A 22,756-nucleotide genomic window follows, 5' to 3' on the forward strand; every position below is an offset into this window, starting at 1 on the left:
GAGCCTCTTCTTGTTCTGGCTCGGACTCCGGCTCGAACATGTACGGTTGCACCGCAGTTTGTTGTCCAGCGGCCATTTCTCCCCCAGACTCAACCGTTGTCATGGTCACGCAATGCCGTCCTCACGTCTTCCGCCCGGCAGGAAGAGGTGGGCGGCGCAAATACCGTCTTTGGGCGGCGCACGCAGTAGCTCATTAGCATAAAAGGGAAAGGCACTCAAACCGGTCGCTTAGAACAGGGCTGTGAAACGGGTGTGTAAACACCCCTGCTGTACTCAATCCTTTGGTTTTTTCGACCAAAGCATGTTACTGTCATTCCATTTAGACATCAAGGAACCATGTCAACAAGCAGAAATGAGCATAATATGTCACCTTTAAAACGGTTTGTGATGATGCATAAGGATTTCATCAAACTTGAAAATCATCATATTACACCTGGGTATTCTAATGTTCATGTGAAAGTGGGGGATATGGTGTTAACTGCAGACAGTTTTTAGCCCCAGGCATTCGTGAACTTTGCCCAGTCTTGGCTGTTCAACTTGGAGCAGCGTGAGGTTGTTGGCTCAGGTTCTGAGATGACAGCGTGTACATCTTTCTTATAATAAAAGATTACATCTGGAGTTTGTGGCCATAAGAACAAGTTCTTGTCATCCGACTGCCGCATGGAGCTAACCTGGACTTCCTCTCCCACATCCTGAAGGACCTGGCCCACGTATGGAAGCTCATCATAGCTCACAATCACAAACTTACCACTCAAGTCTGGAAGACTGGCTTGTTCCTTTGGTGGCTCAGGACTGCTTGTTGCAGCTTCAGTGTAGCACATGGTTTCTCTCAGGTTGACTTTTACTGGCTGGTAACAAAGGCATGTCTTCATTTCTGCATGCTTGCAGAAGCATGACGCCTCCCTGTGACTGATTTGGGCTGCATGTGAAGACAAAACCTAGTATATCTTCAAGTTCCTCTCACAGCAGTCAAATTTTCTGGAATCAGCTCATCATATTTCTGGATGCTCTCTTCGTTTATCCGATGGTGAGTAATAGTTGACTCTGATTTTTTGGCCAGTATCTTATACAAGTCCAGTGGATCCTGCAGCTCACCTCCTCGTCAAACATAGAGATCAGCATCCCTCTTTACAGCACCACCAATGCCATCCATCTGAATAGTTCCATGTCACATGCTTGAACCCAGAAAGGAAAGGCACAGTACTAAGGAGGTAAAAATTTGATTTGTTCCTGTACTGTGTAACGGGTCCATCACTGATTATATGGAGAACTGTAATTTGTGGGCTGGTTTCCCGCAGCTCTTTCAATATGGGTTCCAGGTGTGCCCACACTGCCCGCTCATCATGGTGGAGGCTGTTTGACACCGTGGCATATGATTTGGTGCTGTGGGCTGTGTAGAGGACAGCAATGTGTATTGTGACATGCTTTCGGCTGCCTCCAAAATGATAAGATTGTATTTCTGTGCTCATGGCGTAATTTTCAGAAAAATCAATGTGAAGAACAGCTTCAGATTCAGTCAGATTTTGCTTCAGGTCACGGAACTGTTCTGTTTGGTGGATCCAGTTGAACTGATGAATGGCCAATGCTTCTGTGAAATAGTTCTTTTAAGTCCCTGTGTAGGTTTGTTTTAAAACATTTGCAAAGGTTTTCTCACCATTTGTTGATGTTACCCGCTCCCATTGTTCCCAAGAAATCTCAGTGTAGTCTGTGTCAGGAAATTCAATTTCATCAAAGCAGCACTTCAGACATACACAATGTTTTTAGGGTCACACACGATCATTCTCACTAACTCTGATATGCTGGTTGTCTTCAGCAGTCCTCTCTTGGCAAGTTTGCTGACCAATAGCCGGATATTCTCATGTTCTACACATGCACAAGTATCTCTATCCCTGGTCTTTGGCTCGGTGATATAAAAAGGCCGTTTTCTGGCAAACTGTCTGTAGGATATGAAGAGATGCTATTCCACCTCTGTTTGATACTGTGCATGGAGCTCAAGGAGGTGCTTTGTTAGAACTCTTCTTTGCATTTTCTGTTTATTTTTGGTGATGGTGTCTTTTTTCCCAGCTAGAAGACGACTATTTTCATCTCTGGACAGAAAGTTGACAACTGCTTACTTTCTCTCTGTTGACAGTTTCTTGGACCCTTTTTGCTTGAATTTTTCACTTTGGCTTATTTTTTTTCTTGCCATTAACCTCTTCTTATTCTTTCTGAATTTGTCATCCTGTTTTCTCATCTCAATTAGTTGTTTCCTTAGATGTATGACCTGCTTTTTCAATTCACACTTCTCTTTCTGCAGTCTTTTGCAATATTTTTCTGCTGTATTCCGTGTCTGATCTGGTGTGGAGGACACTGGTGCATTAAAATCCTGATTATCAAGTCTGGGTCTGCCACAGCTTGGCCTGCATTTTCAGGCTCCTCTTGTGCTCTATCTACATCAACCAGGACTGGTGGAATGTCCTCCATAGATGGTGGTGTCAGATCTAAAACATCATTTGCCATCTTTTTCTTTTCTCTGTAAGCACTAGATGCAGCCTTCCATTTCTCTCTTTGTTTATTTTTCTCTCTCTGTGGCAGATCATCTGACTTCACATATGGAATCTTTCCCTGTCGTTTTCTTCTCTGATAGCTTTCTTTTGTTTTAGCAAGGTACTCCTCTCTTGCCGCAGGATCAGCATTAACACCCTGCCTGTGGCGAGCGGTTTTTGTTTTGCTTGACAGTGGCATCTGGTAAAATAGATTAAAACAGTATATAAATGAGAAATTACAAATAAATACATAATTACCACAGTGAAATTACATGCTCCACTTTTTTTTAAAAACATTTTTCTCATGATATTATACAAAAACAAATGTAAATTGTCATTTCTGAAATATCTGGAAAAAAATACTCAAATTGCACAAAAAACTATTCCAAAAAATATTAATATAAAGTACTTTTTGTATGCAAGTCTTAAATTAAATATAAAAGCACAAAAACTGCCTATCTAGGACATATATCTATCATTAAAAATACTTTGCAATGGTCGCACCACATGATATCTGGTTGCACCAAATGATATTTTCAAGTTCAGTCAACATTTACAGCTAAATAATTAGCTTCCTTAACAAAACAAGCTAGCTTCACACAAAAGGCTAATTTGAAATTTATAATCAAAATATATATTTGTAGAAATAACTTAATATTCATAATTTTTTTGAGGTCATACCACATGATATCCGAATATGACAGCTACATACCAACCGTTAAAAGCGTTATTTTTTATCAAATTTGAGAAAGATTAACAAACCTGCTTGCTGTCTCCAAGGGTTCTTGGCAAACTGTTGGATGATGCAACTGCCTGTCTTTGACTGGATTTGAGAACAAAAGTCCCAAAGTAGTAATTTCTTGATGGTTGCACCACATGATATTTTATAAAATTGACATCATCGGACAAAGTTTGCTTGTATGTTATAATGGAACTATAACTACAAATGCTTTGAAAATTTGTACAGGACTACAAAACACTTTGGAAATCATGCCAAATAGGAAAGAAAATGAATTTGAACAGATTTAGGGTAATTTTAAACAACAATTAAGGTCGGACAGTCGCACCACATGATATTTTGAGGCTTTAAAGAGCACAAAAATTGCCAACAACTAACTGTTTTTGATAGATTAAAGTAGGTATATATGTGGGAGATATATTGCATATCTGTGGTTTCTTTTTATGCATTGAAACCTTTTTTTAACTGTAAAAAATAGTCGGACAAAAAATTTAGGCGTCATGTCATTGACAGTACAGTCAATGGATACTACAATCTAAGATGAACTGAACCAATGTTGCCCGCAGTAGTTAATTAAACTGAATGGTTGGATCCAATGCCTTATTGAAACACAAGTGATCCGTCACATTTTATTTTTTTTTCTTTAAATGTTTGCACCTGATTGTTAGGTATTGTCTCTCGGCATTGATTTGTGTATTGTTGGGATTGAGTCAAGTTGAGTACATTGCACATCTAATCTTAATATCTGTTTCCTAAATTTACTAAGTGACTTGTTATAGTCTATTTTGGGACATAAAGATTATTGTAGCTTTTGGAAATTTTCATATTCACATTCATTCTCCAAAAGAATTCAAGTTAGTGCAGTGAGAGCAATACTGTATACATTCTGAACATCCCATGTGTTTTAAAGTTGGGTTTTGAGTTCCATTAAGTGAACTGGTTGGTACTAGAGTTTGAATTGAGTTATGTATTAAATAGGGGTCAAAAGAATCAAGATTCAAGATTGCCTTTATTGTCATTGGACATTAACATGTCAATGAAATTTCCATTGCAACCCCCGTGTAAGAAGATAATAAAATAGTAAAATAAGAAAAAGCATGCAACAAAAAAAATAGAATATGTATAAATATAATAAGAGAGTATGTACATAAGAACTGTATGTGTATATACATATGTTTGTATATATATATATATATACAAACATATGTATATACACACATAGTCGCCTGTTGGTCTTCTAGTGGTACTCTAAAATAGGAGCTATAAAATAGTCAAACACAAGATAGTGTTAAATTAATGAGTGGTGCCTGAATAATAACATAGTAAACAAAACTAACATTAAAATAACAGGGAACAAAATAGATATACTCACCCAACAGGTGGATTCCCGGTTAGACCTGAAAGAAAGAAAAAACAAGTGTAAGTCACAAGAGAGTGATTATCGTTTTGTTTTGTTTATCTTTAGTCATTTTTTTCATTTTTCTTGTTGCACTTAAAGTATACACTTGAAAGAAAGAGAGCAAAGAGAAAATAAATATATTACACTTATCTTTCAAACATAACTGCTGAGTCTGTGTGTCTTGTTTCACCATTGCTGTTGGTAACCCATTCCTCCCGAGTGACCTGGAGCTTCTGATATTCTGGTCCACAGTGAAATTATCCATTCTTCTCTTATTTACCATAGCAAGACATCTAATGCTAGTTGGTTATTACATATCTGTGCTCAGTATCATAACCGGTGGTGCTGGTTGTTACATTATCATAAGACAATCTGTACTTATCCTCTTATGTACCTGTGTGTTATCCTAATATCTGAAAAGGAAGATTATGGTTTTACTTACCAACCTACATTTTTTACTTGTTACTTACCTGCTTACATGTAAATGACGTTATACCGTATGTCATATTGTGTTTGTATTTTCAGTTTCACACTTTGCCATATAAAAGCCTGCCAACTACAGCACTCAACTGTTCCTTGGAGGAAATAGTATGGTTGCGAGCAGGGCTGGACTGGGACAAAAAATCGGCCCTGGCATTTTTGGCTTAGACCGGCCCCTCATAATTAGCGGAGCACAACCGACTAGTAATTAACACAACCTTAAAAACAGTAAGTAACAGAAAAGGATACAATGAATGTTGATGGAATTAAAAATGTGTAACTATGCGTGCTTATTTCAAACTAAACAACTAAATACATTTTCACACTTATATTGCTTACTTTGTGAAAACGAACAGTCAACAAAACCTGAGAGACAAGGGCTTCCTAAGAGGAAAAAAGAGGGATCCATGAAAAGGAGATGTTTTGTGAGTCCCACCATAAATTTTATGTAATTTTGAATACTACATTTCACTGAATAATATAACTGGTGTTAATATTAAAAATATCCTCTCACCTTAGTGTAGTAGGTGCTTCTGAAGGAGTTCACTTTTCTCTGCAACTCTGTCAATGACAGAGGAAAAACTGTGCAACAATCTAAACCATCAAAACACTATAATATGGGACTATCCCACTAATGCTTGGAGCTGTTCCATCTTATTTCATTGGGTTCTATCTATTCAGCTCTATTCAGTATCTCAAGGTTACATTTTTATTTTTTGATAATAATCGGAAAAGGCTCATAGTCATGCATGACACCAACCAAGACAGCCGAAAAGAAAGGGCTGGAGTTGGCTTCAGGCATGCTTATAACCAAATAAATAATAACAGCATCATATTAAAAAAAACAAAAAAACATAACTTTTTGCCTTTAGGCTTATTAGAAATGTACAGTTAATCATTACTTTAGAAATCTATCAAATAACCATTGTGGAAAGCAAATAAGTAAATTTACTCAACACATACCTCCTTAGGTATATTCTATTTCATGCATAATGTATCATCAACATCCTAAATATCAGAAGTTTTGCGTCTATTGTTAACTCCACTACTTTTGTCTGCTCTGTGTAGTTCAATTGATTCTTTTATCCTTTTTATTGAAATCATCTCTAATATGTATTTTCTGAATTTCCCTGATATAGCAGCTCAATTCTAATTCTTCAGGTTAAAAGGTGCTCCCTCCTTTAAAAAGCTATAACATGCATTTGTATCAGGCTAAAAACAGGGCTGCTTCATGAACTCATGCAAAGCAACTATGTCTTAAAAGCATTTGACACTGTCTTACTCTTATTCAATGTGGGCATACCTTTTGCTAATAATACTTTTCTACTTTTTTTTACACTTACTTTAGTAATGCTTAAATTGCAAAGCTTTTACTTATCATTTCGCAGTTTTAAAATCTGTTATTTCACTTGCTTGAGTGCTTTTTAAAACATGTTTAACCACAGCATAGAGGGTTGCTTCAAATTCAAACTACTATGCAGCCTTTCAACACACCTTTAACCTAAATATCTAAAATGCTATGATGTAGCCTAAAATGGACACTTGCTGCTGCTCATCCAACACTTCTCAGCCTTGACCGTTTGCTATTTTATCAGAATAAGGTGCCGTGAAAAACTATATGAAGACGGGGATAGACCTACTAGACTTTTAGCCCATCAGCTTCGCCAAAAAGCTGCCTCTCGCACCATTCCTTCTACAAAAACTGTCTCCGGCTCTATCACCTCCCGATCACAAGCTCATCAACGATGAGTTCAAAAAATTTTATTCAAGTCTTTATACTTCTGAATCTCAGCTTAACCCAGACCAGTTTGGTGATTTTTTCAGTAATTTGAATATTCCCAAAGTAAGCCCTGAGGATGTTTTGTTACTTGAAGAAACTATCTCCCCCAAATTTATAAAAAAAAATCTATTGCTTCAATGCAAAGCGGGAAGGCTGCAGGGCCGGACGGCTTTCCAGCCGACTTTTATAAAAAATTGCATGCGATGTACACTGAATCCTTTCAAACAAAAATTCTTCCTCCGACTTTGTATCATGCCACCATTTCGCTCCTCTTGAAAAAGGACAAGGATCCCCAGTGCTGCTCTTCTTTTCGACCTATAAGCCTCCTTAATCAGGATTTTAAGATTCTAGCTAAAGCCCTAGGTCTCCGTTTGGAGATGATTTTCCCCTCCATCATTTCTAATGATCAAACTGGTTTCGTCCGTGGTAGACAGTCATTCTGTAATGTACGACGACTGCTCAATATCTTGCATACTCCTTCACGACATTTGGGTGCTGAGGCTGTAATTTCACTAGACGTGGAAAAGGCTTTTGACCGTGTTGAATGGGATTACCTTTTCTTTGCTCCAGAGAAGTTCGGTTTCGGTCAAAATTTCATTTCTTGGATCAGGCTTTTATATGCATCACCCATGGCTTCTGTACTTACTAATTATCAAGTGTCCAACCATTTCCATCTAGGTAGAGGCACAAGACAGGGGTGTCCTTTAAGTCCCCTCTTGTTTTCGATCGCTATTGAGCCTCTTGCCATAGCTTTGAGACAGGATGATAGGATAGAGGGAATTATTCGGGGCGGTCAGACGCATAAGGTTTCCCTCTATGCGGATGACCTCCTTCTTTTTCTCTCTAACCCTGATACCACTCTCCCTCACGTCTTATCTCTGCTCAGTTCTTTCGGGGCCATCTCAGGGTACAAACTTAATTTGCATAAGAGCGAATATTTTCCCATAACACCCTCCCCCCCTCGTCAAATTGACATACCATTTAAGATTGTAAAGGATTCATTTAAATATCTTGGTGTGACTATCACTCGGACATACTCAAAACTGTTTCAGGCTAATTTTGCTCCTCTTCTTGAGCGCTGTAAAGCTGACTTTGCACGATGGACAGTCCTTCCTCTTTCTTTGATTGGCAAAGTTAATTCAGTGAAGATGAACATTCTCCCAAAATGTATTTATTTATTTCAATGTCTCCCCATTTTTATTACTTGCTCATTCTTTAAAACTTTACAACGACTAATTTCTGACTTTATCTGGGGGGGTAAACATGCACGCATACGTAAAGAGTTCCTTGAGAGACCTAACGCTCCCGCTCCCATTTTCAATCCCCAAACAAAATGTTGTGTGGCATTCTTTAAGAATTCTGAAACAATTTAAACTTTCCTTTGGCCTGCAGAGCATCTCTCTCTTCTCCCCACTATCTTACAACCCCTTATTCCCCCCTCTTGCCATTCCTCTGTTTTTAAAACCTGGCATGCCAAGGGCATCCAAAAACTGGAGCACTTGTACATAGATGGTGTCTTCGCCAGTTTCACACAACTTAAAGAAAAATTTGATCTGCCATGGTCTCCTTTTTTTCAGTTCTTGCAGGTGAGGGATTTTATTAGGAAGAAGTTCCCAGATTTTCCCTCTCTCCCACCTAAAACTCATCTTGATCATATTATTAACATGCTTTTACACTCTCAAAGGGGGAGGCTGGCCAAAGTTTATGAATACATAATTACAATTAATATGCCCTCTTTAACTATTATAAAACAGCACTGGGAAGAGGAGCTTGGCTTTGACATCTTGGATGACATTTGGGATGCAGCCTTGGATCGTGTACACTCCTCATCCATATGTGCACGTCACAGTCTTATCCAGTTCAAGGTTTTGCACCACCTACATTATTGTAAGACTGCCCTGACAAAAGTTTACCCACACATTGACCCCCTGTGTGACAGATGCAAAATGTTTCCTGGGGCTTTATATCATATGTTCTGGGGTTGCCCTGAATTAGATCGATTCTGGTCCTCTTTCTTTGATTTATTCTCTAAAATATTTAAAAAACCTGTTATTCCCTGCCCCCTTATGGCCATTTTTGGTGTAACCTCAGAATATACATATCTATGACCTCCTGTCAGCGCAAGGCTTTGGCATTCTCCTCCTTACTAGCGCGGCGGTTGATTTTACTTAACTGGAAGAATGCTGCTCCACCCACCCACACACATCTCATCAAGAGTATCATGTGTAATCTCAAATTAGAAAAGATCAGGTATACTGTTAATGGTGCCCTTCAGAACTTTCATAAGACATGGGATGACTTTATTGAATTTGCAAAGCAATTAGATGGGCTTCAATTAGAGTGATAAACTTCCAGCTGACCCACTATAACTATACCCTGGCTGAGGACGATTAATTAAATGCGCAACTGGACCCCCCACCCCCAATCCTTCCCCTCCTCTTTATGTTGTCCCTTCCTGTGTGTTTGTGTCTCATTGTCCCCCCCCCCCCCCCCCCCCCTTTTTTTTTTGTCTCTTTTCTTTTTTTCTACTCCTATTTCAATTTCACTTTTTTTTCTGTTTTTCTCAGATGGTTATTTTATTCTACTTGCATTGTTTTGGTATATTTTGATTCTATATAATCTTGGTATTGTTGTTACTTTTGTATTTACCGATTTTTATTTATTTATTTTGATGTATTGGATTAAATCCTTTGTGTCCTGACAGTTGTTATAAATGCATTCAAGGAAAATTCAATAAAAATAATTTTGAAAGAAAAGAATAACATGCCGTGGCTGCCAGATTTTGGGAAGTATGCAATACCAATTAATATTGATACTAATCAATCGCCATTGCTCATCATTCTCATGTAATAGAGCTAACGTTACCTCCATCACCTCAAAGTCCCTGTATTATCCTAACATTACTACCTGCTTACCGGTTGTACTACACTTTCCTGCTCACTCTGTCCCTCGGTTTCCCTGTCAAAAGCCTGCATCTCTGGCTGCTCCTCTCCCTGCCTGCTGCTGCTGTGTCCACCTTCAACCTGCTGTTGCTGGAGCACTGCTGTCACAGAGGACGTGGAAGTTACAGCAGCCCCTCCAGCGAACATGTCTGTGATCTTTGCACATTTTGCAGCATCTACAGCGAGATTCTTCAATTTCTTTGCACGCAACTTCTCCGCACCCCCTTTCTTTCGCTTTTGTTGCTCCATGTTGCCACTCCTTCAACACACACGCTCAACACTGTGAAACTAGCAGGAGTTACAGGGGACAGCGCAGGGAAGGGGTGGGGTCGCTTTCGTACTATATCCTGATTGGTTCAGTCCACTGTCTATATTGAAGATGGACCAATGGGCCGCCCCCTCTAAATTGTGGGCCGGTCTCTTAGAAAAAAAAAAAAAGGAGAAAAAAAAGAAAAAATCCAACAGCATCGGCCCCTAAGGACTGTCGGCCCACCGGGAAAATGCCCGGTATGCCAGATTACCAGTCTAGCCCTGGTTGCGAGTTTAGCTAACCGTTGATCTCAACATAGGCTCACAGAGAGCACACTGAGGGAGAACACAATAAAATAAATGTAGATGTGTATAGACCATCACCACCCAATTTAGACAAGAACAAGGAAATCACTGCAGGAAGAAAGATGCAAGTCAAGGCCTAGTTAGCTATGGCCTGGTTTAGATTTAGAAGTTCATTTGATTCCTTTGGTGTGAGTCAGAAATGGCAATGGGCATGTTTTTTTCTCACTGCAGTTGCTGTTTTTCATTAATAATGTACATAAACACATTTGTTTGCTGGGTTTTGGCTGGATGGTTTTTGTCTTACAGCTCAAGGTTGTTGTGTAGTTGTGATGCACGTACTAGGTATCTCAAGGGTGCGTCATGGCTGTATGCTCCAGTGGTGCCGGGGACTAGTAAATAATCCCCTTTTTACTAAGCTGGTCAATGTATGGGTTATTTTATGAATATATTGATGGCTTAAATGCTAATTGAATTGGAATACACTTTATTTTACTTGTGCTGCCACAACAGAGAACTATGACCTTGATATGTTGATGAAGGCTCTCAGTCATCCAGGTCATCCAGATAATTCTAAGTGTTGTATCATAGGCAACTTGACCTGTTTCAGTTTCTTGAAGATGTTTCACCTCTCCATCAAGAGGCTTCTTATAGTTCTAAGTAACTGGAGGGGAGTTGCGGGCTTCTAAACTCTGTGTGGGAGTGTCCAGAGTCGTTAAGGACACGTGTGGGTCATTGACTTAACTAGCCTCCATGTGGGTTGCTAGGGCTTGATGAGCCCAGGTGTGAATGGTTGTTAAGCTGTCTGGGGAGGGAACTCAGTACTGCATTGTAGGTGGGGGATAAGATATGTCTTATGCCACCTCCTCTGTTTAAAGACGGTCGTTCCAGTTTGACATAGATGTATTCTTTTACTCCTCTTTCAAACCATCTGTCTTCTCTGGACAAGATGTTTACATTGTTGTCCTCAAAGGAATGATTTTTCTCCTTCAGATGTAAGTGAATAGCAGAGTCTTGACCTGAGGAGTTGGCCCTCCTGTGCTGTGCCATTCATTTATGGAGAGGTTGTGTTGTCCCCCCAATGTACAAATCTGTGCAGGATATGATGTTTATTGAAGATCCTCTTGAGTTTCTCAGATGTTCCAGCGACATAGGGAATGATGATGTTGTTAGTTTTCCCGTCTCCTCCTCTCTGTCTGCTCTGGATCTTTTAGAGGTTTTGACAAAGGTCCAGTTTGGGTAGCCAAAGGTTTGAAGTGCTCCCCTGATGTGCTTCTGTTCCTTCTCCTTCCTCTCTGTCTTTGTGGGCACAGTCTCAGCCTGATGGTTTAGAGTTCTGATGACCCCCAGCTTGTGCTCCACTGGGTGATGAGAGTCAAACAGCAAGTACTGATCTGTGTGTGTAGGTTCTCTGTACAGCTCAGTGTTGAGGCTTCAATGTGTACTGCACAGTCCAAGACGGGCAGACTGTCTCCTCCAACATCTTCCAGTGTGAACTTGATGTTATTGTCCACAGCATTTATATGTTCTGTGAAGGCTTCCACTTCCCTTGCTCTGATTTTGACTCAGGTGTCGTCCACATACCTGAACCAGTGGCTAGGAGCAGTTCCTGTGTAGGTAATCAAGGCTCTGCTCTCAACTTCTTCCATGTAGAGGTTGGACACTATTGGGGACACCGGTGAGCCCATGGCACAGCCGTGCTTCTGTCTGTAGAAACCTTCGCTGTACTGGAAGTAGGTGGTTGTCAGACAGAGGTCAAGTAAGGCACAAATGTGGTCTTGGGTGAAGTTGGTTCTGCTGGAGAGAGTGCTGTCCTGTAGCAGGCATTTCTGCACCATCTTAATCGTTTCTTGAGTGGGAATGCATTTACAAGAAACCATTGTTACGTCTGGGTCCAGTGTTATTTCTCTCACCTTGCTGTTGAAGTTGAGTTGAGTTTTTGATGTGGTGTTGAGTGTTACTGACCAAAGCAGCTAGGATACTGGCTAAGTGCTTGGATATGTTATAGTTAACTGAGCTGATGATGCTGCTGATGGGTCTGAGTCATGCTCTTCCTTGTGTATCTTAGGGAGTCCATAGATACATGGGAGGGCTTCCCCCAGGGTACAGTCTGTAATATAATGGCCTGCCAACGGCTTTGTCCTTTTCCAGTTTTTGCAGATATTCTATAACCTTCTCTTTGCAGCTACTGGTGGGATCTCGCCTCAGTGTCTCATAGGTGTAAGTATCACTAAGCAGATCAGTGATTATGGTGTGGTAGTCTGCTGTGTTTAGCACTACAGTGCAACTCCCTTTGTCTGCCGGCAAGATGGTGATATTCAGGTCTCTTTTGAGTGATGCCAGGGCCTTCCTTTCCTCAGCAGTGAGGTTGGATGGGGGTACTTTTGCATTAGCAAGAGCGGCTGATACCTTCAACCATAGCTGTTCTGCCTTTGTGTCTGCCAGCTTGTTGTTTCTGATGGCTGACTCTGTCGCTGTGATGAGATATACTACCGGTATCTGTTTTGGAGTTACTGCAAAGTTCAGTCCTTTGGCAAGGACATCCTTCTCCGGTTAGGTGAGCTCTCTGTTGGACAAGTTTTCACCCACTTCTCCGGTGTCCGAATGTGCTCTGTTGTTGATATCCTTATTTCTCCAGATGAGAGCTTCTGTTCTATGAAAGTTGCTTTGACGTGCCTGTAATGTTTGGAATTTCTGTCTGTCGTTCCTTACCCGTAGTGTGTTGTCATGCCTGTGCCTTCTCAACAAACTTGGAGACACTTGCCAGGACTTTGCTTGGTAGTAGTCTGGTCAGTCTTAGTACCGAGTTCATTGATGGTGAAATTAACCTATCGCACTGTTTCAGTGAGTAGCTGGTTTTGAGTCCTCTGAATTCCTCAGGTCAAGACACAGCTGTCCACTTACATCTGAAGGAGAAAAATCATTCCTTTGAGGACAGCAATGTAAACATCTTGGCCAGAGAAGACAGATGGTTTGAAAGAGGAGAAAACAAATCCATCTATGTCAAAATGGAATGACCGTCTTTGAACAGAGGAGGTGGCCTACGACATTACTTATCACCCACCTACAATGCAGTACTGAGTTCTCTCCCCAGACAGCTTAACAACTATTCACACCTGGGCTCACCTAGCCCTAGCAACTCACATGAAGGCCGATTAAGTCAACGACCCACAAGTGGCCCTAATGTCTCTGAAACTCAGAGCTCACACGTGTCCTTAACAAATCTGTAAGGACACTCCCACACAGAGTTTAACAGCCTGCAACTCCCCTCCAGTTAGTTAGAACTTAAGAAGCCTCTTGGATGAGAGTGGAAACGTCTTCAAGGAACTGGAACAAATCCAGTTGCCTATGATATAGCACTTAGAAATAGCGTACCATAATTGTACACTTAAATAATGATGAATGCACAAAAACTACATGGATTATGTTTTAATGCTTATTCCTGATTTGCTGCCAAGTACATTTTACACTGCCGTAGTTAATGGGAAATTCATTAGTCTGTATTCATCACAGATAACATTCAGTCAATAAAATTAATTTCTCTTTGGTCCAAATACTACAGTAATTTCCCTGTATTAATCATTATATGAACTGTAAATGGACTTGCTCATCAGGAGCAATTTGGAGTTCAATATCTTGCTCAAGGATACTTCAAGATGCAGCTGGGGGAGCCGGGGATTCGAACCAGTGGACAGCCTGCTCTACCTCCTGAGCTACAGCTGTCCCATATATTCATCATATTAACTTACTAGTGCACATCATCAGCAATTTTCCACCAGCATTCCTCTCTTGCCTTATTAGTAGCAACATTGTGGTATACACGAAAGGTCCATTTTGTGCGGAAGAAGAGTCAAATGATGCTCCAAATGCCCCTTTTTATGGGAATTTGCAAGAGCCCGAAGGAGAAACCTGGGTTGACAAGGCAAATTGATAACCACCATCATCACACATTATCTCTGATCAGGGTATTAGGGTAACGAGCCAACTCATACAAAGAATACCTGGTTATGTTGAGTTTGCTTAATAGTTTACCCCCCTGGTTGATATAATGCTATTGTTTAATTTCTCTTTCTGCATGTGACACAAAGAATCAGACACATTTTAGAGAAATCTGACAAGAAAATGAAATCAATCCAATCCATCTGAACAATAATATTGACAAAAAAAAATTAACACACTAGGAGAGTAAGAAAATTAATTATGTTCACTTTTTGTAAATAATGAAGCTACAGCTGAGACCCTGAATGGCCTAAGCTCTGTCAGGTTTCTGCACAGCAGACAACACTGGTGTTGATAGGCTTTTTGTGTGTCATCGTCAGATCCCCAGACTAAACTTGCTCAGCTTTACTCTCAGGCTGAGGAAGTTCAGAAGCGTGATTGATTCTATGTCACTGCAGAAAACTTCAAAAAGAGCTTCAAATGACTTTCAGTTAACTGGCTTTCTGCTTTCAGACTGCTTCTTTTTTCTTCCCTTTAAAATCTTATTAGACATCACATCAGAGACTCCAGACTTATTCAGCTGTGTCACTCCCGCTAGGATAGCCACTTATCCTGTCAACCCCCCCTACCCACTGGACATGGCAGGACCCTTATTAATAGGCAAAGCTCCAGTGGGTCATACCAAAACCCCCATGGGGGGGGGTGGTCATCAACACTGTGCCGCTGCGCTGCTGAGTGACAGCTAAACGGCTTAAAATGTCACTTTGAATAAGAAGCAGGCCACACACAGGGACTTGCACATGGTGCATACAGGAATTCACACACACAAATACATTCACACACACTAAAATGCATACATACCAATGTGTTATGTCTGTAGAGTTTTCTTCTGTGGATCAAATTTGTGTTTCTGTAGAGGGCACTCTTTTGTTTCTTCAGCTCTGGAGTTCCTCATTTATTTATAGTAAACAAACCAAGGAGTGAGTGTAAAATTGAAATCTTAAGAGAAAACATTGCCTTCAGATACTGAATGTGATAAAAGATCTCACTGCACACCAAAAATCTTAAAGTTATTTTTTTGTCTCTACATGAGATGTAAGTATTTTTTTTTACTTAACATGTTTCACCTCTGTCTTCTTAAGGTTCTCTAATCAATCAGCATCAGTCAAGCAGCAGATCCTCCGCTACACTAAATTTACACATTCAGATGACAAGTGTTCATTTTTTTCCTTGGGAGACAGATGGATTTGCAAGATCACAGGTACGTAATCTCGCAAATCCATCTTGCCAGGCAGTAGTAGTAGTAGCAGTTTTATCAGAACTTGACAACATTTCCTTATTAAAAGAAGAGTGAAGAACCACACTGAAGGCTTTTCTCGATGGAAAAGAGGTTTTTGCTTTCCCCCCGACTGGCTTCGGTAAGAGATTGATTTAGCAGCTGGCACAGCTGGTAGAGTTCACCTACGGTTGATCTGATTGGCTGAAGTTAGCCTGTGATAGACAGTTACACACAGATGATTTGTCCAATCACCTTTCAAGAAATTTCAAAAAAAAAAAAAAAAGCGAGCGGACAGTCGCCCACAGTAACCGGCTCTGTAGAGGCCGCCTCTGGTCTTATCTCATCTTGGCAGACCGACCCGGTGCCGACCCATACCGGCTGCCTTAAATCCGGATTTGTTTCATCCGGTTTATGTATTGCTCATTTACATGTCAAGTCAATGATGTCATGTTGCCGTGTGGGGAGTGGGCGGCTGGGCGCCCTCTGTTTTGTAAAGGTGCGTCTGCTGCTGCTGAGAAAGTCTCATATACAGAGCTTGTGGAAGAAGGGGAGGGGGGCGGGGGATAGGTTCACCTCTGGACCTCAGCTCTCCCTACTGGTGCGGGGGAGCGGTGAAGCAGGGGATTCAGAATCAGAATCAGAATTCCTTTATTAATCCCGCAAACGGAGAAATTTGTGCGTCACAGCAGCCAAAGGATGGTTCAATATAACAATAAACAATAATATTAGTAAAAAAAAAAACAATATAATAAAAAGGTAAGAAATAGAAATAGAATCGTATATACATAATATGTACAAATATAAACAGTGTAATTATAGACAGTGTGGGCAGTGTATTGCTGAAGGTGAGGTTTGCCCAGGGCATCATGCAAGCTAGAACCGCCACTGCGTGTCAGGTTAGTTCATTTTAGTTGTCACAGACTTTCTGAGAGCAGAGGAGCAATCAACTCACATGTTATTACAGAGGATCAAATTCAAATTAGAATACAATGTTATAAAGTAATGTTTTATATTCTATTTCATTACTCCCAAGACTAACCAACCATGGTTAGTGTTTTTACTGGGCTTAAACCTGCATTCTCTCTCTCTCTCTCTCTCTCTCTGTCACACTCACACACACACTCACTCACACACACACATACACACACAGTATGACATACTGTATTATAAAGTTTATACTGCAAACGTGTTAGCAAAAAGTCACCTATTCACAATTTCTGTAGATTCTGTCCAACATCAGCGTTCCTTTGCAGTCATGTTTACATGACATGCCATTTGCAGGTAATGTTGTGCTTTATTTAAAAAAAGAAAAAAAAAGAGCAATAAATGCTCAAATAAATTAAAGCTTGGGTAGGTAATTCTGTTCAAAAGCATTTTCTATCATATTTGTATAACATTTCTTAACATCCTGACAGCAATCAAAATATGAAATAATTTGGAAAAAAAAAACGGAAAAAAATCCATGGTCTCTGGCAGCGACAGGGCTGTAAAAACTTCATTCAATCAATTTCACCGCCCGTCAATTTTGTATGAACAGACTACCTGTCAATCAATCTGCCCTTACCTGACCACCCTGCCCACCCTGTGCTGACTCCACGCATCAGTCATTGCGCGTGACTGGGTCTATGAAACACACTGCTGGAGCTGTGGCGGACTGTTTATGACAAGAATGGCAGAGAAACTACAGCCACACTTCTCATCACCAGCGGTACCTACAGCAGCTTACACTGCTGAACAAAGAAAGGAAAGAAAGCCTGAACTCGAGAAAGCTACCAAAAAAAGAAGTTAGATAGCGCAAGAAGTAAAATGAGAGTCAACGGAGTGGGTTTTTAACCATGGAGACAACTGAAGCAGTCGAAGACCTGAGGACGGACTCCATGGTAGCTGTGTCTCTGTTGGACAGGTAATGAGCAGTGTTCACAAATGCACTGCTACTAATTACTGTGTGCTACACGTGTGAAAGGCCAAGTCCACTGTTTGGAGGTCCTGGGAAGATTACATATATCTGTGAATAAAGTTTGCATTGTCTTTGTGAGCCAATGTTGTTAGATGGTATTTCTATGACGTTCATTCATATAGCCTTTGAACTAGACGTTTTACAAATGTGTTGATGTTGCCTATTTCTGTTTCCTATAGTTATGAGAGGGACGCATCAACTTCCAGCCTTGAAGCGTCAGTTCACAGCAGAACCATGCCCTGATGTTTCCACTATTTCTGCAGAGTCTCTCAGACAGGTGAGTGTAACTTGATGCTGATAGCAACATGGATGAGACCACTGTTATTCATGTAATATGTGACTGATGGATACATTTCATATATGCATGTGTCCTTCTTTCATATCAAGTCTGTTTGCTTTTTGTGCATGAATGTGCTCCTTAGCAGGGATACAATACAAAAAGAAATGGCATCATCTCATTAGCTGCACCAGGAAGATGCTTCAAGTACTGGTCCTAGCAGTCACATGTTGGCCTACTGCTTGAGACTATTGCATATTAGTAAGACATTTTTTTTAAAAAAGACTTTGCATTTCAATTCATGATCTGACTGTCAGCTGACCACAGTTGAATGTGGGAAACAGAATGCACCTGTCAATCCCTATAAATAATCGCTTGCCAGACTTCCGGTTGACGATGTAAGAGAGCAGACGTCGGTTTCAGGTGTCCCGATCACACTTGCTTAATTTTCAACTTAAACATCGGACTTTCTTCTCTCAAACTGTCTCAGTGCGTTACAAAGTCACTTCGACACCTTGGACACCAAAATGAGCAACTCTAAACATAAGAAGAGTGGCGGACAAACAACTCCAGTTGCAACTCGAGCCACCACTAGCATAGCTGACAAACTCTCGGCCATGGCAGCTAACGTAGCCCCTGCTAACGTCAATAGCAAAGTTGCTAACGCCAATGCTAACGTTGGCCTGCCTGCCCGGGAAGATGCTAGCGACACAATCTCCATGTCGCAGCTGGTAACCGAGCTTGCGAAGCAGAGAGCCGGTTTGAAGGATGATGTCTCTGGGCTAATTCAAGCGTCTCTGAAACCACTTCAGTCAGCCATGGATGCTCTCCGGGACACGGTCGGTTCGTTCCAGACCCGCCTTACTGCCACGGAAACTATCGCCGGAGAGAACTTTGAACGTCTGACTAAAGCCGAAGCCACAATTCAATCTCTCCAAACCCAGAATCAAACACTGTGGGATCGCGTAGACGACATGGAAAACAGATCACGCAGATCCAACTTGAGAATAGTGAACATCCCGGAGGGCAGCGAGAATGGTAAAGACCCGGTCAAGTTTATTTCTGAGCTCTTGGCGGAGTGTATGGGCCCTGATGTGTTTACTGATCCGCCTGAACTGGAGCGGGCACACCGGTCACTTGGTCCAAAGCCGAAAGAGGGGAAACCAGCAAGACCATTCGTCGTGTGCTTTCTTCGCTTTCAGCAGAAAGAGGCAGCCCTACGGTGGTCCAGGAATCATGTGGTGAACTATCAGGGGGCAACTCTGAGGTTTTACCCCGACCTGAGCTCCGCACTGGCGAGGAAACGAGCAGCTTACAACGAGGTGAAACGGGCACTCTTCCAGAAGGGAATTCGGTTTCGTCTGACATATCCGGCCCGCCTGGTGGTTACTTTTGAGGAACAGACGTTCACCTTCGAGTCACCTGAAGACGCCCAGGAATTTTACAACCGCCGGGTAATAAAGGAGTGAAAAAAAGAAAGAAGAGGAAGTCCGCGACTCTACACTAGGCACTGGACTTAACTAACTGGACTTTACACAAACTACTCACACTGGCTCTCATCGGTGGACTCAGGTATCCTCTTCAGTAGGATTTTTTGTTTCGTTTATTTCTTCTATTGCTGTTCATGGTTATATCATGCACAAGAGTTGAATTTATCTGTGTGGCATGTAAATATTATTACTTTGAAATCCCCCCTTAAGTACACAATCTAATACCTGATGCTAGGTTAAAGCCCATCTATATTTGTTTTCGCTCTAAAATTTATATTATCCTGATAACTTAATTAGCCATACGTTTAAATAGTGATGTTATTACTTTTGCAATGATTGGGAGTACCTCGAGTGAAAGTAGAGTTGATCAAGATACACTCCCGGAAGAACAGGGGAGATATGGTGAGCCTGCAGTTTTCCTCAGTTGGGGAGGCAAACATAGGCATTGATTTTATTTTGCTTTATTATGTTCAGTTGTTGTCATGGGTAATTGGGGGTTCTGTTAGGGTTATAAGGGTTTTGGAGGTGTGCATCCCTGGATTTCAAATCCAATTCAACAATTTTATTAACTTGTTCTCATCATTTTACTATGTTTTTTTTAAGTGGAAGCTCTTTCTTTACTCTTTGGAATGAATGCAGGGCTGTGGTGCAGCAGATCATGTATTTCCACAAATATTACTGATAGATGTCTAGACCATGAACAGGACACAGGAAAGTAATCAGAGTACAGGAGGGACAAATGTAAGATTTATTTCATGGAATGTCAAGGGTTTGAACGGACCTGTAAAGCGAGCTAGAATATTTGCACATCTTAAACTTTTAAAATGTGAAGTTGCTTTTCTGCAAGAAACACATTTAATGGTCAAGGACCAAATCAGATTAAGAAAAGCATGGGCTGGCCAAATCTTTCATTCAAGTTTCAATTCCAGGTCACGTGGCACAGCGATCATTATCCATAAAAAAACACTCTTCAATGCCACAAACGTTATATCTGACCCTCATGGCCGTTTTATTATCGTCTCAGGGTCCCTATATCACAAACCTGTACTCCTGGTTAATGTATATGCACCCAACTGGGACGATGAGAAATTCATAGAAAAAGTAATCTCATCTATTCCTGATTTAAATTCACGCTCCCTAATTTTCGGAGGAGACCTAAACTGTACAATTAACCCTTCCTTGGACCGTTCCAGCCCAAAATCTAATATCCCCTCCAAAATGGCTAAAACATTGTCATCGTTTATGAACCAAATTGGATGTTTGGACCCTTGGCGCTTTCGCTTCCCTCATAGTAAAGTATTCTCCTTTTTTTCTCATGTTCACCATTCATATAGCAGAATCGATTACTTTTTCATTGACAGTGTATTACTTCCCTTTGTTAAAAATATAGAGTATTCCGCCATAATTGAATCCGATCATGCCCCAGTAATATTAGATCTTTCCTTCCCACTTAACTTCTCTGACCGGGCCCCATGGAGATTTGATACTGCATTACTTACAGACGAAGGATTCTGCCAGATGATCTCGACAGCCATTGATAATTTCCTAGAAACCAACAACAAGGATAATGTCTCTCCCTCCTTGCTCTGGCAGACTCTTAAAGTGGTAATAAGGGGGGATATTATCTCTTTCACATCTAGGTTGAATAAAGCTAGGAAGCAAGAACAAGAACAACTTCTCAGTTCAATATTTGAGATAGACCGTCAATACTCTGCCTCTCCCACTCCGGAACTCTATAAAAATAAGCTGGATCTTCAAACCAAATATGAATTATTATCATCCGAAAAGACAGAACGGGTATTATTGAAATCACGAGGCTTTGTCTATGAACACGGCGAAAAGGCTGGTAGACTGCTGGCGCATCAATTAAAATGTAAGTCTTCCGATCAGCAGATTACACAAATACAAAAAGAAAACGGGGAGCTTACCACAGACCCCCTTGAAATTAACAATACCTTCAAGGCATTTTACTCAAAGCTTTATACTTCGGAAGCACCCAGTGATGTTACTGATATGGAAAACTTTTTTACAAATTTAAACGCCCCTGTTATCAGTCCCACCCATAAAGCAAAGTTAGAATTACCCTTTCAACTAACAGAAATTTTGCATGCGATTTCGGCGATGCAAAGCGGCAAGGCCCCAGGCCCCGATGGATATCCAATTGAGTTCTACAAAAATTTTTCGACCAAATTGGCGCCACTTATTTTAGAAATGTTTAATGATTCACTGGGTACTGGGGCCTTGCCACAGACGCTAACTGAAGCATCCATAACACTTATTCCGAAGCCCGGGAAAGATAGAACACAATGTGGATCATATCGCCCCATCTCGTTGTTAAATAGTGACATTAAAATTTTAGCTAAGGCACTTGCCCGACGTTTAGAATCTGTTACAGATGAGGTGATCTCCCCCGATCAAACAGGTTTTATGATTGGCCGTCACTCCTTTTCTAACATCCGGAGCCTTCTTAATGTCATATATTCTCCTGCATCCGGGGAGGTACCAGAGGTGGTTATCTCCCTGGATGCAGAGAAGGCTTTTGACAGAGTAGAGTGGGCGTATTTATTTGAATGTCTGCAGGCCTTTGGTTTCGGACCAACCTTTATAGCCTGGATTAAACGTCTATATGCCTCACCAAAGGCATCAGTGGTCACGAACGGGAAGCAATCTGAATTTTTTTCATTATCAAGAGGGACTCGTCAGGGGTGCCCACTTAGTCCGCTTTTGTTCGCATTCGCCATTGAGCCTCTGTCTATCATGCTAAAATCATCACCGGAAATAAATGGTATTTCTAGATGGGGGAGGGAACACAAGGTGGCTCTGTATGCCGACGACTTACTGTTGTATGTGTGCGATCCAGTGCGGTGTGTTTCCCACATAGTTCAGGTGTTGCTTAGATTTGGTATCTTTTCGGGATATAAAACCAACCTTACGAAAAGCCAGTGCTTCCCAGTGAACAACCTAGCTCTTGCAATTCCACAAAAGGACCTGCTGTTCCATCTGTCCAAATCTGGCTTTAGATATTTAGGAATCAATATTACACAGACTTTCCCTAAACTATATAAAGAAAACTTCACACCCCTCATTGATAAATTGAGAAACGATTTACAGAATTGGAAGTCCATTAATCTCTCACTGGCTGGAAAGATCAACTGTATTAAAATGAACGTGTTACCCCGATTCCTTTATCTTTTTCAATGTCTCCCTATTTTTCTCCCAAAATCTTTTTTTCAGTCCATTGATAAGATTATATCATCATTCATTTGGGGCGGTAAAGCCCCTAGGATACAAAAAAGGCTTCTGCAACGACATCGATCTCGGGGCGGATTGGGTTTACCAAATTTGCTTCACTATCACTTGGTGGCTAACATTCAGAAAATCATATACTGGTGTCATG

Source organism: Pagrus major, chromosome 1, assembly GCF_040436345.1.
Source record: "Pagrus major chromosome 1, Pma_NU_1.0".
NCBI lineage: Eukaryota > Metazoa > Chordata > Actinopteri > Spariformes > Sparidae > Pagrus > Pagrus major.